The sequence below is a fragment of the Triturus cristatus genome, chromosome 1_1 (assembly GCF_964204655.1).
Source record: "Triturus cristatus chromosome 1_1, aTriCri1.1, whole genome shotgun sequence".
Lineage (NCBI taxonomy): Eukaryota > Metazoa > Chordata > Amphibia > Caudata > Salamandridae > Triturus > Triturus cristatus.
The window spans coordinates 262645587-262666104 of record NC_140579.1 but is presented as its reverse complement, the minus strand read 5'-3'; the positions used below and the strand labels follow the sequence as shown (position 1 = coordinate 262666104).

The 20518-nt window shown below is 44.3% G+C and overlaps 1 pseudogene; it reads left to right on the top strand.

Annotated features, from left to right (window-relative positions):
- Window positions 1–20518, top strand: part of LOC146870104 (suppressor of tumorigenicity 7 protein homolog) — a 777381-nt pseudogene that overhangs the window by 501592 nt on the left and 255271 nt on the right.

Below are 20518 nucleotides of genomic sequence, written 5' to 3'. Positions count from 1 at the left end.
CTGCACCTCACCTGATAAAGAGAGCAAAAAACTTGACGCCGCAGGGAAGCAGGCACCGGTAGGAGCCACCACCCACAGGAGAATAGCAAACTTTGTTGGCCTGCTCCCCAGATATGACATGACAAAGTTGGATGAAATGAAGAAGCAAGTTAAACATCTGCCTAGTAAGTTCAAAGGGGGGCTAAGTAGCAAAAGCTACTATCCAATGTGCTATGGCTGCTGCGAGCACTGCTACCCGGGTCGTCGACAGCAGCATCCTGTTCAGGCACATGTCATAGCTCCACATTTTGGGTTTTAAACCTGAAGTCCAGCAGCATCTGCTTACCGATGGTGAATATCTACTTGGTCCACAGGTTGACCAGCTGCCACAGAAATTAAAGAAACATACCAACATTGCCAAAGCCATGAGTCCACCCCAGACTTCGCCCTCAAGAGGCTTCTTTTGGAGGCACCAGTACAGGGCCAGCTCCAGAACCACCTCCCCTGAGCCTTCCTACTGCAGCAGACCTCGCTACATATGCACCCACTACAACAGCGCCTCTCTGCACATTGGTCACAAGCGGCGGGTCCAGTGAAGCATTTAGTGTTGGTAAATATCAGTGTACATCACTATCTGCAGTGGTGGACAGCATCAACCTGCTGCCAAGCAGACCATTTGTAGACTTCAACTTGCAAGTCACCAGTATCACGGACGCTTCTTAAACCGGCTGGGGACAAATCTCAATCTAACGACAGGACAAGGAGTGTGGGCCTCGCATCAGCAAGGCCACAACATCAATTATATTGAGCTTTTAGCAATCTATCTTGCCTCAAAAAATCCCTTCCACTCATTCGAGGCAAAGTGGTCCCAGTCAGGACAGACAACTTGATCACCAAGTACTACCTACAGAAGTAGGGTGGCACTCACTTTTTTCCTCTTTCCTTGTTAGCTCAAACCACTTGTGATTGGGCACTCCGTTACCTCATCTACTTCATGCTTTTCTGCCTCTCCCGCTCCTTTCCTTTGTGTCGCAGTAGACGGAGAAGAATTCGCAGACTCTCACTTGAGCCAAACAGCCCTGGTATCCACTCCTCCAAGGTCTATCAGTCCCTGTGAGAAGCTGTCTAACAGGCCAGACCTTCTCACGAGGAGCCATGCCCAGGTCAAACATCCAGACCCAAAGCAGCTTAATATTGACTCTGCACCTGAGGTCCTAGAGTGTGGTTACCTACGTCTCCCAAAAGAATGCATGGACATCTTACGAGAGTCTTCCAGACCAGCCACACGTGCATGTGTTGAAGCTAAGTGGATGAGATTTGTCCACTACTGCATTCCCAAATTCCTAGACTCCCCTCTCATCCAGATCTCTTCTGCCTTTTGTAAATGCACATGCACCTTACCCTGTCCACATACCAGTTTGTGCTACTCTTACATGCTGTGTGAAAAAAACAGTCTAACATGGAGTTAGTGCCAATGCGCAATGCCAACCAAGGGAGAAGTCACACTGTACCTTGTGACAGAAAATAGTTTTTTGAAGACAAACAATTTGCAAACGTTCAAGCCCAACACTAGATGGTATTAGTATGCATAGCATATACAGCTACAGCCCTACATGCTATGAACAGATGCATGCAGGGCAAGTAGCATTTTTATTATGGCAGGTACTTAAACAGTATACCTTAGGAAGTACTGATTTTCTTTCGCTTTGTATATTTTTGTTTTTCACATGTAAGAAATAATTATTTTCTTAATTTACAACAGTTCATAAGAACAAGTATTGAGAAAGCCAGTAGGTCTGGGTTTAGTGTGTAAACACACAAACAGAGGCATGCACAAGATGCTATTTGCATGCGTTAGCACTTATGAGCCTTACTTATTGCCTTTGCCAACGTTAAATGTCTCACCATGGATAAGAATTGCCAGTGTTCCAAGCGAAATAATATTTTGCTAGTTGGGCACTCTGTTTCTACTAGCAGCAAGGTCTTTTTTGTGCTATTTGTTGCAATTTTAAGGACCTTGGCGCTGCTATTATGCTCCTGCCTGCCTGCCTGCAATGTCTGGTATAGCATAGTTCGTGTGGCACTGCACAGGTGCAGTCCTTCCTGAGATTTCTTTTTTAAAAAGCACATACATCTGATTTGGCAGCTGTGTGAGGCTAGAACAACATTCTCAGAGGTCTGCGCGCACTCACATATATGCGGAGACACATACCTGGGGGTCCCATGTAAGCACCAATACTGGGCCTTCCTGAGTTGGTGAGCTGGGAACACAAATGGTGATACACGTCTGCCTGGTTTCGTACTGTTTTGTTTCTTTTCACCTTTGCAGTATTGTGCTAATGTGATGGACATTTCTGCTAATGTGCGAATTGTGCGTCTTTGTATGAGCCTGTGCTGTGCGTTCGTACTGGAAGATTGCGTTTGTGCTGCTCGAGCTGAACTCGTGCTACCTGAGCCACTGAGCCAGTGTACAAAACAAACAAGTTTGCATTCTGTACAGAATGGAAATATAATACAAAGAATCTGAGTGATGAGTCGGGATTCTTTTTGGATGTAAAATAGCCCTTTTGATAGCAAAGCTGAGTCGTCAAGCCAGTAGGGTTACTTTGCTTCCGTTAGCCCCGCTGATCACAGTATGAATGGGATGTGTTGGCGTTTCATCCTTGTAACGAAGCTTGACATCACCACACTAGGGATGGCGAAATTCAGGGGCGGCTGGTGTTAATGGGCAAAATGGGCGTCGCCCTGCCCCTACTACTCAGAGGGGAGAGTCAAAAAGAGAATTTATAAAAACGCCACACAGTTGAAAACAAACTACTGCTTGCTGCTCTCTTATTTTTTTATGTGCAGCTGTGATCAACTTTGCAGATGTCCTACTCCTGCTGTGCATGTGCCTGCTGGGCCAGGTATTCTTCGACCTGCAGGCACAAGCTACAGCTGTGACATCAGGGCAGAGGGTGTGCCGATTTTCAATGCCGTGAATAAGTTTGGATTTCGGGCGCTTTACACAATGGCCCTGGGAGGAGTTCATAGAACTCCATTCATTTCAATGGCAGGGGGCAGGGCAGGCAGAGAAGGAGAACGTGGTACCAATTTAAAGTCATCAGGAGAGGGGGCGGGCTGTAGCCGGATTCTCTCTTCATTCCTCGTGCGTCGTGTGCTTTCACTTTTGGAAACGTTACTTATGAAGCTGAAGCAGAGGCCCTTTCTCTGTGTGCACCTCTCTCATCTTCTTAGTTGCAACACGGGCCCAAAAGAATACAGGTTGGCACCTATGTATGTTTACAAGGAATCACCCTTACAAAAGGAGGTTTGCAGCGCAAACGATTATTGTGATAGTTACTGGATGGGGAGTGCAAGGCCCTGTTTATTTTCCACTACTATGTTTTCTCTCTACCCATTCTTTCTCCCTTTGGGTCACCTCCCCTTTCATGCTACCTCTGTCTCTGCGCCTTGCTCCCCGACTGTGTCTTAGTCCCTGGGCTATACCAGCGCTGTTCCGTCCCTCCCTCTTTTCCGTTTTCAGAGTACTGAGACTACCTGCTTGTTTTTGCAGACAATGTTTTCCCTTAAACACTCACTTTGTTTTTTCTGCTCCTTCTGCTGATTGTGTAGCGGCACGAGGCAGTTGATTTTGTAGTGTGCGCTGCATACAACTTGCCTCTCCAGTCTACAAAACGTCAACTTCTCCCCAAAATGGCATCGTTTCCCTCTGAATGGAAACGATAAATGAGAGGTCAGTGGTTTGGGAGGGAAGGTTGACAAATGTGGGAGAATGAGGGACGCCACTCAGCCCTACGTTGAAACGAAATTCTATGTCAGGAGCGGAGGCTTCAGATTAGGCTGTGTCTTTCTCCATTTATTGTACTCCAGCAGCCTTTCAAAGAAACATCATTCACATTTAAAACTACATTTCCCATGGACACAGGGAAAATGAAAACAGAAAATGTCCCAAACAGCATCAACCAATCCTATGCCAGGACGCCTCATGTCCTCCCCTGCGGGCGCTCCATCCTCCTCTTTCTTCGCTGCTCCAGCAGCATACAGATGAGTGTTCTTTTACTTCTTCATAATTCTGACAGATTTATGTGGTAATTTGCAGTATAATGGCCTACGGGGCATTTTGTTATAACGGAATTGCTTAGCGATGGTTTGACTGTTTAATTGCCAGCTTCGTTTTTAGATTTACCGCGGGAGCGTCTCTCCGCTCCTTCGCGGTCACGGCATTCCGCCTCAGGCTCTTAGTGCGGTGCGGCCTCCCGCCGCTAGGGGACTGCGCGCCCTCTCACTTGCGCTCCTCGGAGAGCTTTACCCCCGGGCAGCCGCGAGTCGTCTAGATCCGCTCTAACGGTTACGGCGGTTCAGACGGACTCACGCGACCGCGGGGGAAGATAGTTTGTGTGTCTATACGCGTTTGGGCTAATTTAACTGTCAAGAGTCCCTGCCTGGAGCCTGAACACCTGCGTCGCGGGTAAGACAATTTACTTGAAGGGACCGGCCCAGGCAGGTTCACTAACGATAACCTCAGGATACAGAGGGTGCTTGGTCCCAAATCTGAGTGATTGATCCCATATATGTGTGGGCCGATTTGACAAGGGTTCTGCCCTTTATTGCTTCCCCTTATTTTGCCTGTTCACACGCCGGACACTAATTCCTTATGGAGTACGACGATTATTATGAAGAGGAGGAGGAGGAGGTCATGTACCTACCGGTTGATGACCATTTTTATCAGGTTATGGACTCCTCTATATTTAAGGCAGTGTCCCAGGTGGTTGCGCCACTGGAGAAGAAAATAGACCTAATTCAAGCACAATGTCAACCCCTCACTCAGAGGGAAGATTTCTCGATGCACACACCTCCCCTACCTCCAGGCCAACCCTCCACTAGTGCGGTAGTGCCCAAACGAAAGCGTTCTGAGGCTGCGGGGGTGGACTTGGACGCCTTTTCGCGCCTAAAGAAAGCATTCTTGGACACCAAGACTATTGTACCCCCTAGTAATCCGGAGAAGAGTCCGGCTGGGCACTCTGGGGTTCCCGATGATGTAGCTACGCTGGACCCAGATGAGTCCCCTCAGACTTCCGATGGGGATAGGGAGTCGGAGCGTCCATGGCACCCATCTCATCCTGACCAGTCAACGTCTTCAGACCTTAGTGCAGGCATGCTTAATCCTGACGAATTGTTACATCCTCGCTCGTCGCAATGGGTTCCAGCCCCCAAGGTGGCGGCCTACATGGCGGCCAGACTACGTAAGCCCCTGGATCAAGAAGTGCGTAGTTGCCTGCGTGCAGAGTGCCCGCGTCCTACCCTGGAGGGTAAGGTCGCAGTTACACCGGAAATAGATCCCAAGATGTCCACCTTCTTGTCAAAATTAAGTAAGAGACCCCAAAAAAGGTATTGATCGCTCGTGGAGAGCGTGCTAAGATAAACTCTTGGACACAGCGGGGCCTTTGGCAAAAATTCTAGATATGGCCGAGGACGCCAAGGCCTCAGGCACTTTGATTTCCCCAGACACACTCTCTGGTTGGGCGCAGAGAGCGATTATATTTCTGGGTAATGCTAATGTGGCAATATCTACTGAGCGACGCAGGTCCACACTCATTAAAATAGACCCCAAGCTAGGAGAGCTAGCCACTTCTGAAGCAGGCCCAGTTGCGGAGGGCAATCTCTTTCGAGATCCCTTCGTCAAGGAGCTTGGCAAATTCGTCAATACGTTTAACTCCTTGGATAAAGCCCAAACGTCAATCAAAGGCATCTTTTCCCCACGTGTTTTTGGCGCAGCCGGTTGTGGCTGGGGGCGCTCGGCCGGCCGACCCTACAATAGAGCCTCCTATAAACAAGGCGAGTCCCACAGAGGGCAATATCAAGATCCGGACAAATTCGGGAACTTCTACCCGACCAGGGGTTTTCCCCGAAGCCGCGGTGGCAGAGGCAGAGGCAGAGGAGATGGTGGACACAACAATCAAAGAGGTGAGAGTTCAGAATGCGAGGGGTGTGAGGTTGGAGGGCAGACTCCAATGTCTTTACAATTGGTCTTTGCTTACCTCCGACGCTTGTGTTTTGCAAACAGTCAGAGGGTTTCAAATGGAGTACTCAGACATGCCCAAGCAGTCTCTTTGACCCAAACCTATAGCCTTTACTAGGGCTCAGAGAGTTCTAATAGACAACGAAATCTCAGACTTACTGAGAAAAGGTGCGATTACTCACTCCACTCTACACCCCCGGGGGTTCCTCAGCAACATCTTCTTAGTGGAAAAGCAGGAAATCTCAATTAGTTCAACGGGTGGCTCATTTACCGGCATTTCAAAATGGAGGGCATTCACCTCCTGCGGGATCTGCTGCAGGAAGGAGACTGGATGGCCCGTCTAGATCTGAAGGATGCCTACCTTACGATATCGATTTTTGCCCCACACAGACGTTTTCTTCAGTTTGAGTGGGGCTCGCAGATTTTCGAGTTCACCGCCCTTCCTTTCGGGCCGTCTTCCGCTCTCTTGGAGGTCCACCTACAGCAGGCGGTGTCCCTATTGGATTCGCTGGGGTTTGTCATCAACGAGACCAAATCAGACCTTCTCCCTTCACAGAGAATGCAGTTTCTGGGCTTCATGATAGACTCGGTGGCGGCCAGCTTGTCCCTGCCCTCTCGGAAGTTGTCCAAAATCAGACACGAGCTGAGGCGCACCCTAGCAAGGCCCACAATTTTGCTACGGCACTTGGCCAGGGTGGTAGGCCTTCTTTCGTCATCGCTTCAGGTGATATTTCCGGGTCCCCTACACTACAGGGCCCTTCAGCGTCTCAAAGCCTTTCACTTGCGCAAAGGTCTCACCTACTCTCAAGTCGTGCTTCTCACGGAGGAGGCCAGAACAGAGTTGCAATGGTGGGTCGAACATATGGATGCATGGAACAGCAGAGCGATATTCGGTTCCAAGCCGGATCTGGTAATAGAGTCCGATGCCAGTGGCTCAGGCTGGGGCGCTCATTGCGGCGAAGTATCTACAGGCTGAAGATGGTCCTCTTCAGAAAAAGCCCTGCACATCAACTACTTGGAGTTGATGACGGGTTTCGTTTGAAGTGAAGTGTTGGACAAAGGACAAGGTCCAAAGTTGTGTTCTACTCAAGATGGACAATGTGGCAGCGGTGCGCTACATCAACCATCTCGGCGGGACTCGGTCCAAAGCGTTATCCAACCTAGCCCGCAATCTTTGGGAATATTGTCTGTCCAATCAGATATCCCTGTCGGCGGAACACATTCCGAGATCGTCCAACCAGGTGGCAGATTGATGCTCTCGCCACTGGAAGAACACCAGCCTATGGCAACTTCAACCCAGTGTTTTCAGGGAAATCCAGGCCCGATGGGGTCCGTTCTCAGTGGACCTCTTCGCCTCCCGGCTGGACACCCAACTGAAACGATACTACAGTTGGTGCCCGGATTCGGAGACATTGGTAGTGGATGCGTTCCTTCAGAATTGGAGCAAGGAACGGGGTTACGCGTTTCCCCCTTTTGCAATGATCATGAGGTTATCAACCCAGGTGAGGAGACAACAGGCGGATCTAGTGGTGATTACCCCGATAAGGAGGTTGCAAGCCTGGTTTCCGGTTCTGATGGAACTTTCCTGGGATTTTCCAATCCCTCTACCCCGAAGTCCCGATCTCCTTAAGGAACCTCAGAGGAATCCTCACTGCCTTCTGGCCACAGGCAGTCTGCATCTGATGGCCTGGTGGGTTACAGGCAACGCTGGAAAGTACCAGGCCTTTCGGAAGACGCTGCCACATTGCTCGCTAAATCCTGGGCTGACAGCACCAATAAGAGATACCGATCAGCCTGGTCACGATGGGTCGGTTGGTGTCTGCGACAACAAGTGGATCCGGTGGGGGCGGACATTGTCCATGTCCTTAACTTCTTAGCCTCGCTGGTGAAGGAGGGATTGGCTTATAGGTCAATTAATATCTTTCGTTCAGCGATCTCGGCGGGCCGCGTTCCACTGGATAAATGCCCGATTGGGGAACATCCTTTAGTGTGTAAATTATTGAGGGGTATCAGACTGTCGGCTTCTCCGGAGCCACGTTACTCAGTTTTATGGGATGTGAACAAAGTTCTGAAATGGTTTCGATCGTGGCCATCTAACAAATATCTATTGAGAAAACAGATGTTAGGTAAGCTCGCAATGTTGCTGTGTTTAATTTCTTGCCGAAGAGTTTCGGATGTGAGGACCTTAGACCTCACAGGCTGGGTTTTCACTCCGGAAGGAGTTACCTTTCACATTTCTAGGCGTACTAAGTGCAATTCAGGCTCTGTTTCCTATCCTGCATTTCCTGACGTCCCTAAATTGTGTGTGATTAGAGCACTCAAAGCCTATGAGGTTGCAACGATAGATATACGCCCACAGGGCGTAAAGCAGTTGTTTATTGCTCTTATGAAGCCACACGGGGCGGTTTCATCCCCTACTATTGCGAGATGGGTCTGCTGGGTTATGCATGAAGCTGGTATAGATATCTCCCGTTTTGGAGCTCATTCTGTAAGGGGTGCAATGGCATCCAAGGCTTTTACTCTGGGAGCACGGCTTGAGGACATTTTGAATGCCGCGGACTGGTCCTCGGACTCCACCTTCAAAAGATTTTACTTCAAACCAGTAGTGTCTCTAGGTTCTTTGGTGGTGGACAAGCTTTAAACTAGCCTAATCAGAAGCCTCCGCTCCTGACATAGAATGCAAAATTTCCTAGCTAATGTGCAGGAATGTTTCAATTCTATTAAGGAAGCGGAGGCGAGGATTAGCCCACCCGGTCTTCATTCGAATCCTCCCAGAAGTCTGCGTTTGTATGATGAGTAAAATCTTTGTGGTGAAAGTTCTTTATTACAAACTGTGGATGATGATGTTGTTATTCAGTGCCAGTTGGCAAGTTAAGTGGTGTTAAGTGGTTTCATAGGAGTTTACTCCCGTAAACTTACCTAATTTTCTTTTACCTTTAGGGTCAGATCCCGGCAAGCAGGAATAATTTGAAGACTACCATGAGAGGGTCACAGGAAGAAAGAGGAGGATAGAGCCCCAGCAGGGGAGGATATGAGGCGTCCTGGAATAGGATTGGTTGATGCTGTTTGGGACATTTTCCGTTTTCATTTTCCCTGTGTCCATGGGAAATGTAGTTTTAAATGTGAACGACGTTTCTTTGAAAGGCCTGAAGTACAATAAATGGAGAAAGATACAGCCTAATCCTCGCCTCTGCTTCCTTAATAGAATTGAAACTTTCCTGCACGTTAGCTAGGAAATTTTGCATTCTCATGGTCTGTTGTGGGGGGTGGGGAATTTTTATATTGGGTATGTTGAGGTTAGGAATGGCCAAAAAAGGTTTTATTATTTTCGCAAATGCGTAAATCTGGGTTCAGTGAATACAGACAAAACTGAACTGAAGCAATGTGTTTCTGTGAAAATTGTGTTTTGCCTTCATTCCATTTTTCACAAATCAATTCATTTGTGACATACTTTGATCAATGCATGTAAGCTTGTTTTCTTATTTGATGTATTTTCAGGGAAACGTTTCTATGCAAATTAGTAGTAAGCATGTTGCCTTACGATACGGAGACATATCCGCCTTGATTAATAACATTGGTAATTATTTTATAAAATGTAAACAATGCACCAATTCGTCAATCTCACATCATTTGAGCCTTTGGCCAGTAGGCGACTGCTGAGCTCTGCACCTCGTGCATGTACCCACTCAGTTATCCTATGGGGCATTTCTTGTGGTATGCAGGATAACCGCAGTCATCAGCAGTAGGTGCAGTCACCCAGAGGGCTATCTTAATCGGGCTGATATCTCCGCCCTGCGGATTTTGTGTATTTCTATGCAGTTAGTACAACACAGACGTCTTTATGGGGTGCAGGCCGGACTGAGAGGAGGCCCGTTTTGTGGCAGTAAAGTAGTTTAGAAAGCATCCACTGCAGAGTTCCCTCTACATCAAGTAGTTTCAAGATAACTCTAATGATTAATGTTCTTCCTGGAGAGAGATCACAATTTTGACGCATTTAAGGTAGCACAGAGGGTTCATATGCCTGCTGGAAATGACATGTACTATGCAGATTACAGAACAGCTTTTTATGTGCATAGCTTAGTGGGTTACTGCTTTTGTCACAGAGGCCCTTCTGTTACTGTGCAGTTCATAAATTACAATTGTATCTAACACAGTGACCTTTCAAATGCCATCAAAGAGCTGCATGCAAGCTACATGGTACAGGTTAGAAAGTTATGTTTTTATCTAAGTCTTTCATTATCCTAATGTTGCTAATAAAGGGTTTGTTTGGATAGAAATAAATTCATATTAGCAAAGCTAACACTGACCACTATGTTATGTCTGAATCCTGAGTTTTGTGTTTCTCCATATCACCAAGCACTCTTAAAAATGTCTACTAATATAGATGACATGAATCCTACACCTTGTAGTCCCCTTTGTCTTATGTAATATTTTATATACACTGATTTACACACATATGATTCATTGTTATCTCAAAGTCTGTTATACAGTTCTGTGGAGTATACTGAATAAACAGCTACCTACGTCATTATCATATGAAATCTCTTTATTGATGTCATAACTACATTTTCGCAATTGTTTTACTAACCTTCTCACTTTCTCAAAATTGTTTGAAAATGCACCATTTGCCCACTCTTGTTTAAAAAATGTTCTTGTGGGGAGAAACCCCCCGAACCACCCTTATGGCGGTCAGGATCACTTGCTACTCTCACTCACCACAGGGCACTCAGAACTTTTACGCCTCACTAGTTTCAAATGTCACCAGCTGCCACTGGCGAAATTGTGTTTTTTGTTACAGCACAAATCTGGATCTTCAATTCATTTGGTAAAAGAAAAGGTCTTCCTCAGATGTTCAAATTGAATTATACCTCGGAAAAAATGCAAATATTATAGAGGAACCTTTTTAAAAGTGACGAACTGAATAACTACCATGCCTCTTTATGGTCCTGTAATGGTTCACCAAGATGAAAAGAAAACATTTGCTTATAGAAGACCTGATTTGAGATTATTGCTCCCTGTAACTAAGCACTGGCTGTGTTTTCTCCCTACTTGTTAATATAAGTTAATGACTTTTTCGATGACGGTGTTTACATTCATTCATGTGTTTGATCTTGCAGCTTATGAAAGAGTTTCCTTTGATTAGTATGCTGAATATCCTTGAAAATCTACTTGAAGCACTCCTGGAACTGCAAGCACATGCTGACGTGCAGGCCCTCTTGGCAAAATATGATGGTGAGTACGAATATGCTATGCAAAGTCATATTTTTCTACAAGATTTGCTGTACCTTTCTGATACCACTCCACTGAGGTTGACTGCAGAGCAGATAAATAATTGCATGCAATTTAAAAGTTGTGCATTTGTTTGAACATGTTATGTATACAGTAAACATCCTAGTTTGGCCACAAAATCATAGGAAGGGACGCAGCAAAAGAGGAAACTTGTATTACTGATTGTTCCCAACCAGGAAACTGCCCTACAAAACCTGAATGGAACTTTGTACCCCGTTATTGAGAAACGTCAAGCAAAGCTACAGATCTTGGACAATTCTTCTAATGATGGCCACCTATGATCGCCATTCTCACTAACTCTGATAGAGATGCCTATTTAAATGTACAACAATTTAAAATCACTCTAGATAAGATTGGTGACCTGTTTCTTGCTCAGTTATTCATCCGATTCTATGATTTCAGTTAAACAAATATTTCCTGATGGCTAAAGATTTAGGGTGGTTTTGAGCGTCACCTGTAAAGGAAGAACCACAGTGGCCATCAATACAAGATGATTTATTGGGCTCAGCTAAAAAAAAAGCATTAACTTTGCAGCCCCTAAACAGAATGTGAAGAACGTTTACTCACCTCTCTGGATTCCAAAGCTAACCACAGATGAGAAGGATATGTGGGTTAGCAGTAGACCTAGCGAAAGGGTAATGAGGTAAGAGAGAAAACAGAGCCGCTGGTTCTCTGTTCTCCGACTCCTCTTGCAGCTCTAATTTGGTTTTCTTCTGCCAACCATGTAACCTGTACAAGCAGCAGTGGAGAAAAGCCTCTTATTGGGAACTTAAGCCAGGGGTAGAAAGAAACTATCTTTGCTTGACTCCAGCCTCCTCCACCCTCTCTGCCTTCAGTTATATTGCGTGAGGATCATCACCGCCTTTTGATGAAATCCGCACCATCTCATCGTTATGCCAGATTTTCTTTGTTTGGCTAGGAGAAATATATTTGTGGATCTTAGGCCTTCTTCCCTTCTCAGCCACTCAGAGTTTTGAGAAGATCAGTTGATCCCACATTCTCCCCACTACCTCTGGAGTACATTCCATGGTGCATGTTGCTGGTAGTCCATCTGGTGGTCGTGCTCCAGCGCTGAATACCATAATCCCCTTTCTACGTCACAGACCACAGATCTCTTCAACCACATTCATTCACTCATTCACTGGTGGGGCCCATAACACCAATCATTCATTCCACTTTAGATCAATGGTCCTCGAGAGAGGGGAATCCTTTCTCTATTCCATGCGCTGGAAATGGGAGGAAAAATGCACAAATCCCCTGATGAGTAAAAAGTTCACCTATTCCTCCCTACCTCACCAGGGTCTCAATACTTTTTAACCTAGCAATTCCTCCCATGGATAGGCCATGGATCAGCTGAGTTGCTGGGAAAAGCGACACTTAATTCTTCTAAACAATATACATCAATATACTTCAAATAATAAACTGACACAGTTCTTAAATGAATTGCAATATTTATCTAATTAAAGCATAAGAATATCATAAAGCAATCCATATTTGATTCGCATATTTACCTAATCTGGCTAAATGGCGTCCTCTATGTCAAATTCAGATCTTTCGTCTCTATGCCCATAAATCGATCAATCAGTTCGTAAATTAATTGGGCATCTGATCAGTCCGTCAGAGTCTCTGGCAAGCAGCTGTCCAGCAGTGTCACCGTCCACTCCCTCAGCATAACGTCAGGAAAACAAGCTAAAGCAACGATAAGAATATTGACCCTCTCTAGTCTACTTCTTTTATAGTAAAATCAACAACAAAATGTTACAATACATGTTTTAAAACAAATTTGATTGGTTGAACCAGGATCATTCTTCCTGATTCTCATGCGCTCGATGTTTCATTAATTATAGCAGTTCTTAGTTTAAGGAAGTCCATTGTCTGAGGATTGGCACTCCTCCCGGTGCGACCTTCACGAGTACAGTCAGCCTGGGGTCAGGACGAGGTTATTGTTGCTCATCTTTTAGCGCAGGTGCACTTCACTCACTGACTTCTGTATCTCGTCTGTCCGTCAAAATAGGGATGGCAGCCATTTTGTGGCCACTCCTGAAAGGTCAACTTAAGCAAAGAAACACAAAACGTATTTAATACATGGAAGTGACTATTAAAATGTTATTCCCTCACTAAACCCTCTATGTGTGTGTATTTATCTAGCAAAAGCAACACGCATTGCGGTTTATACTCACATTTTAAAGCACGATTCACAAATCACATCACAAAAGCAACATATAACATGCAAATTCTAAATATCTGACATTAGTATGCATACGAAATTAGTTTACATATCAATCAGGCCATGCAAATGCGATTCCCACGTGTATTTTCTAATTAGTAATGTTGATTATTCAAACACAGCAAACCATTAATACTATTAATATTAATCAGTTATTCGTTTTAATTCAAAATGGTAAAATGGAGGAGGTATACGAATCTTAGGGAAAACTTCACTCCAGCAATCCCTCCTTTGGTGATTTTATCACCACAAAACACCCAAATTTAGTACCCTTTTACGGAAATTTGAAATGACTTCTTACTCATAGCTCAAAATTCAGTTTCTTCATATTCATCTCTTTTTACTTTTTTATATATACTTTCTTTCCACTCATCTAAGGCTATCTCTTCTAAATCTTTTTCTGGATCTTTTCCTTTTCTCTTAATTTTATCTCTTTTTATTTTATTATTTGTTTTCTTATTTCTACAACACATACACCCTAATTTTATCACTAATAATGCAACTATCACACATGTTAATGGAAACAGAATTTTACCTATAACAGTACTACCTATTTTAGCTAAGAAATTTTTAATAGCAGCTATTTTCTTTCCCATTCTTGTCCATACATCTTCAACCTCCAGTGGTACAAGTTCATCATGCAATTCAGTAATATTTTTAATGTAAACCTTTAGATCATTACTTTCGTCTGGAATGTAAGTGCAACAATGTTGACCTTTCAGCATTCCACAGACTCCACCCTCTTTTGCCAATAGAATGTCAAGGGCAAGTCGATTTTGCATTACCATAGCACGCATGGCAACCATTTCAGTATTAACCAATAAGAATCCATTAACAGTGCTTGTTGACAAGCGATCCACTACTGTAGACAATCTTCCAATTTTATTTGCATTCAGAGTTATTCCCACTGCTGGTATCAATGCACAAAAGATGTCACCCACAATTTCTGCCCAAGATTCTCTCTTTCTACGCACTAAATGACTATTTAAACAATTTACACCCTCTTTGTCCATGTGAAAGATTTTTGGAAATACCAGGCCTACATAACATGTGCCATACCAATGGTCTGGCAAACGATAATATGCCCTGTTCCCACAGATAAAATATATTCCAGGAAATACTGGATCTCTTCCACCTTTGAATCCCCATCCACCTATGATTCGGTATGTATCATGTCACTCACTATTACCTACAAAAAGGTTATCATATTCAGTTTGATTCCTTCTTATACAAAATGTTCCTTTCTGAGGCCTATCCAAAGCTATTGTTGGTGTAGACTCTCCTTTTGTCAGATGTTTCTCCATTTCTATGTCCCAAGCCGTTTTCTCAACCTTTCCTTCTGATGCCTTTTTGTGCATCTTATGCCTTCTTTCCTCAACCATATTCAAAAATGTCTTTTCTCCTTTCTGCAAACTGCATGTCAAATTATATTTAAACACAACTTTTAATGTTAGTTCACTAGTCTCTAGGAAAAATTCACCTAAAACTTTAGCAGGTCTTACCTTATTTAGCTTATTATTAGCAGGCACTAATGCAAAAATGTTATCTACATCTGAAAAATAATACTCTAATTTCCCTAACTCATAAAATAAGCTAGCTATTACACTACATGTTATTCCATAAGTAGCTGGAAGGTGATGATAAGTCACTCCCTCTGCCACAGAAGCAGGTAACTGCATGCAGACGTAGCAGTCCCTTACGTCCATAGTCTTTACATATTCATACAATAATTTTGAAAATACATTATTAGAGAAATCGTTAATAGACCTATCTTTATGCAAATGAATGTTTGTTTCTACAGTCGGTACTACCTTCGAAATTTTACCTATGTTAGTTTTGTTTTGACCATGTCCTTCTATTGTATCTATTGTGACTTTAAATGATATTACAAGAGCTAGGATGCTCCATAAAAGCATTAATAATCCTGTACAACAGCAACATGTTATACACCATCTTTTCATGAATGTACATCTAATTTTACTACCATCTATGTTAGCCATTTTTTACTAAAATAGACTGTGTCTTTTGACTTAGCCTCTTCTACTTTGTGATCAGTTTTTAACCCAAAGCTTCTAAGCTTTGCAAACCCGGAAATCCTTGCCAATTACAGACCCATATCCCTGCTCCCTGCGTTCTCCAAATGTCTGGAGAGGCACGTGCATTCTGTTCTATCTACTTTCGCAGAAGAAAATTCTCTTCTGCACCCCTCACAGTCGGGTTTCAGGGCCGGTTTCTCCACAGAAACCGCCCTGCTTGAAGTCACTGAGCACATTCGTAAGCTCCTTGATCAAGGTCAGACAGTCGCGCTCGTGCTATTAGATCTGAGCGCGGCCTTCGACACCATTTCCCACGAAACTCTTGTCAAGGAATTGCACAAAAATGGTGTACGCGGAAAGGCACTGGATTGGATCCGGTCCTTCCTGGCAAATCGAACCTTCCAAATTACCTCTTCACGAGCCTCTTCGGATACCCTGTTGGCACCCCATGGAGTGCCTCAGGGGTCTATTCTTAGTCCTCTGTTCTTTAATTTATACCTTAGACCCCTGGCCGACCTTGTTGAACAATCTGGTCTCACTCTTATGAGCTATGCCGACGACTCCCAAATCATTTTTTCCCTATCCGAATCCTGTCCTAACTCCCCTTCTCTACTCAAAGCAGGACTCCTTAACATCCTGAATTGGATGACGAGAAACCAATTAAAACTCAACGGTGACAAGACAGAGATTCTGGTTCTGGGAAAACATCAAGATCTGTGAAATCCCTTACACTGGCCTGATCAGATGGGCGCTCTTCCTACCCCGGTGACCCATGCTCGAAATCTGGGAGTTATTCTGGACAACTCCCTTTCCATGAATCAACAGGCCAGTAAAGTTACTGGTCTATGCCTCACCATAGTCAAATGGTTGAGGAAAATCCTCTGGATACTACCTCTTCCCACGCAGAAGACCGTAGTCAATGCCCTCATAACATCGAGGCTTGACTACGGCAACATTCTGTATCTGGGCGCCAACAAATCAGTAGTCGGCCGACTACAATTGGTGCAAAACGCAGCAGTTCGTCTATTGTGCAATATTCCTAAAAATGCCGGAGTCTCGAGTCACCGCCGGGAACTCCATTGGCTTAGGGTTGAAAACAGAATCCGCTTTAAAGCCCTGAACTTTATGTTCAGAATTAAAGCGGGTACGGCACCTAAATATCTTCTAGCCCTAGCCCACCCCTACACTCCCAAGCGTAACCTTCGGTCGCAGTCGGCAGCCTTTTTCTGTGTGCCGAGATTCAAACGGGCGAGAGTAGGTGGCAGATCTTTCGCCCATCTGGGACCATCCCTCTGGAACACGCTCCCTCCCTTCATCCGAAAGGAGGAAAATTATGCCAGGTTTAGAAAGCATGTTAAGACCTGGCTATTTGAACAATAAATCTCAATAGCCAATTCCCTTTCTCCTGTCTTCTAACTAGCTGTGTCTAGGCGCCGGGAAACCCTTTTTGGGTAGCTGTTGCGCCCTACAAATTGAATAAATAAATAAATAAATAAGCTTCTACTTGGTTTCACTAGTTTTCTACTTCTTCTCTTTTATAATCGTTTTCCATATCAACAGCTTCTTTGTTTATTCAGTTTGGCATCTCATCGTCCTTTGCCTCCTTCTCCCAATCAGGATACAGAATTTCCTGAATCCCCGCTTCTTCTTCTCCAATGTCGGACAAGAGAACTCTCAGGATTTCTGATTCTTCTTCTTCTTTAACCACTTTCAGTAAAGCCTCCTCTGGATTTCCTTGACTGTCTGCCTCTTGGGATTCTTCAGGCAGGGCCACATACGTCCATTCCGGCGACTTATACTTCTGGTTAGGTTTTCTTGTTCTTCTGGACTATTTGGTTACAACTGTTTCTTCCTCCTTTGATTTTTCCTGACTTGTGACTTCATTCACCTGTTCAGCTCTTGGTGATTTCACTCGAGACAATCGATATCTTAGTCTCTTTATTTTGTTCGGCCAAACTTCTGGTTTTACAGTTCTTTTCAATGTACTTTCTTTGACATTCTTTTCATTCTTTTCTTCTCTCCAAGCTCTCTTTCTCAGAACGCGACCTTCAGGTATTTCGTTCTCACTCTCTTCTGACTCTGTCCCAACTTGCTTTTCCCTTTCACCAGTCTCTTTATCCACCTAGCTGGATGTTGCAATTCCCTACACCTCCTCGGGGGTCTTCCGCAATCTGTCCCTCTCTCTCTGTATCTGTCCCTTCTTCATTCAAATCTATTATTTCAGGTGGAATTTCTCTCAATTTTTCATCTGGGATTTGTTTTCTTTGACTTTCTTTTTACTGCTTCTTCTTTGTCTTTTCCTTCCTTCTTTTTAGGTTCTTTTTCTAGGACCTTTCTTTCTTTGCTCGTCTTCAGAGTCTGAGCTGTCAGAAATCTGCAATCTTCTTCTCAGAGAGACACTTCTGGGGACTAGAATCTGTTTTGGTTAGTTTTCCCCCCTTTCAGGATTTTCTTGTGTTTTTGGTTCTTCGTTGTCTGATTCAGTACTTGACTCTGATTCGTCATAGTACTCTTTCTCCTTGCAATCCACTGGATTTGGTATTCTCAGGGTATGGCTGGCATGGATCCAATTTTTCTGTCCAGCACACTTCACAGCTGTTGTCGTGGTCAGAATGACTTGTCTTGGTTTTCCCCAACTGGGAACCAAACAGTTTCTTCTTCTGTGGACCTTTATCCTCACCCAATCTCCTGGGCTCAGATCATGGGCTGGCTTCTTTTCAAGGGTGGTGGCATCCGCTCCAACCTGATGAAACACAGAATGAACTGCGTCAGCCAGGCCTTTACAGTACTCCAACACCATGTCATCAGAAATCGTCATCAGTTTGTTGACTGGTATGTAAGCATGCCTCATTGCACGTCCCATGATTATTTCATGAGGACTTAACCCTGTAGTTCTATCTGGGGTTGCACGTATGGTCATCAAAACTAGAGGCAAGACATCAGGCCATTTCATTCCTGTGGCTAAACACATTTTCCCAATTCTGTTTTTGATTGTACCATTCATTTGCTCAACCACACCAGAAGCTTCTGGTCGGTAGGCACAGTGCAGTTTCTGTTGTACGTTCAATGCTTCACTGACCAATTTTACTATCTCATTATAGAAATGTCCTCCTCTGTCTGATTCAAGGGTCACTGGGAACCCGAACCTGGGGATGAATTCTCTCAAAAGCAGCTTTGCTACTGTCAATCCATCATTTCTCCTTGTCGGGTATGCTTCTACTTACCTGGAGAATAGGCAGACTATGACCAGAACGTACCTCAATCTGTTACATGTTGGCATCTCAATGAAGTCTATCTGCATTCTGGTAAAAGGCCCTCCTTCTCGGCCTATAGTTCCTAGGCTCACCACTGTCTTTCTTCCAGGATTGTATTGCTGACAAATTAGACATCTCTGACATAGACTCTCTGATATAATTCTGAATTTTGGGTTGTACCAGGTCTGTTTAAACGACCTGATCATAGCATCTCTCCCTATGTGTCCCTGGCCATGATACATCTGTGCCATGGTAGACAACATGCTATCAGGCATGACTGGTCTTCCATCTCGATAGACCCACACATGATCCTTTTCCCTTGGTGCACATCCTGCTTTTACCCACTGCCTTATTTCCTCATCTCCTGCTTCCTCCTGCAATTGTCTCACTTCTTCCCATGTCCCTACAACGTTAGTAAACATTAAGGAATAGGAAGTCATTTCTTTCTCCTTTGCCCGATTGACTGAATACTATTTTCTGGCACAATACTGTGCCATGTCATTGGCATATCTGTTGCCGACAGTAACGTAATCCTCACCTTGGTTATGGGCAGCACATTTCACCACAGCAAATTGTTTAGGCAGCTGTATCGCCTCAATCAACTTTCCAACCACTTCAGCATTCTTTATAGGAGTTCCACTTTAGGTTAGGAAACCTCTTTGTAGCCACAATTGGCCAAAATCGTGGACAACTCCGAAGCCATACTGGCTGTCAGTTATCACAGTCACTCTCACACCTTTCCCAATTTTGCATGCTCGAGTTAGAGCCACTATTTCTGCTACTTGAGCAGATTTTACTCCTTTTGGATAGGATGCTTCCATCACTGCTGCAACCGTGCACACTGCATATGCTGCATTCAACACCCCTTCTTCTGTTCTCAAACATGACCCATCAACAAACATTACATAATCATTTTTTTCCAAAGGTACATCTTTTATGTCTGGTCGCGGTTTCGTACAATACTCAAGCACATCCAAACAATCATGATCTGCTTCATCTCTCACTTCCACATTCTCAGCATCTGGTAACAACGTTGCTGGATTCACATTCACACATCTCGCAAGGCTCACATTCGTTGCACCTAATATGACTTTCTTATACTTAGTCAGCGGACTATGTGTCATATACTGAGTACAACTCCTTGTTAAAAGAATCGCCACATCATGAGGTACACACACTTTCAAAGGATATCCCATCACGATTCCTTGACTCTGCTCCAAACTTCGACATGTTGCAGCTACTGCTTTCAGACAACCAGGTAAGCCTACGGCTACTGGATCAAGCATCGATGAATAATATGCAATTGGTCTCCTCAATCTTCCATGCTTCTGGATTAACACAGAAAGTGCACATCCATTTCTTTTACTGCAATATAACTCAAATTCTTTTTCATAATCAGGCATACCTAATGCTGGGGCTTCACACAATCCATCTTTCAATCGTTTGAATGCTGCTAATTCTTCCTTATTCAATTCAAGGGGATCTTTTACATCACTCCTTGTTAGCCGTACCAGAGGTTTTGCAATCAGCGAAAAGTTGCTGATCCACTGGCGGCAGTACCCTACCATTCCCAGAAACATTCTCACTTCTCTTTGAGTCATGGGGGCTCTCATTCCTTTTATGATTCTGATTCTGTCTATTGTTATTTTCCTCAATCCTTTTTCAATGTTATGTCCCAAATACTGTACTTCCTTCTTACAATACTGCAGTT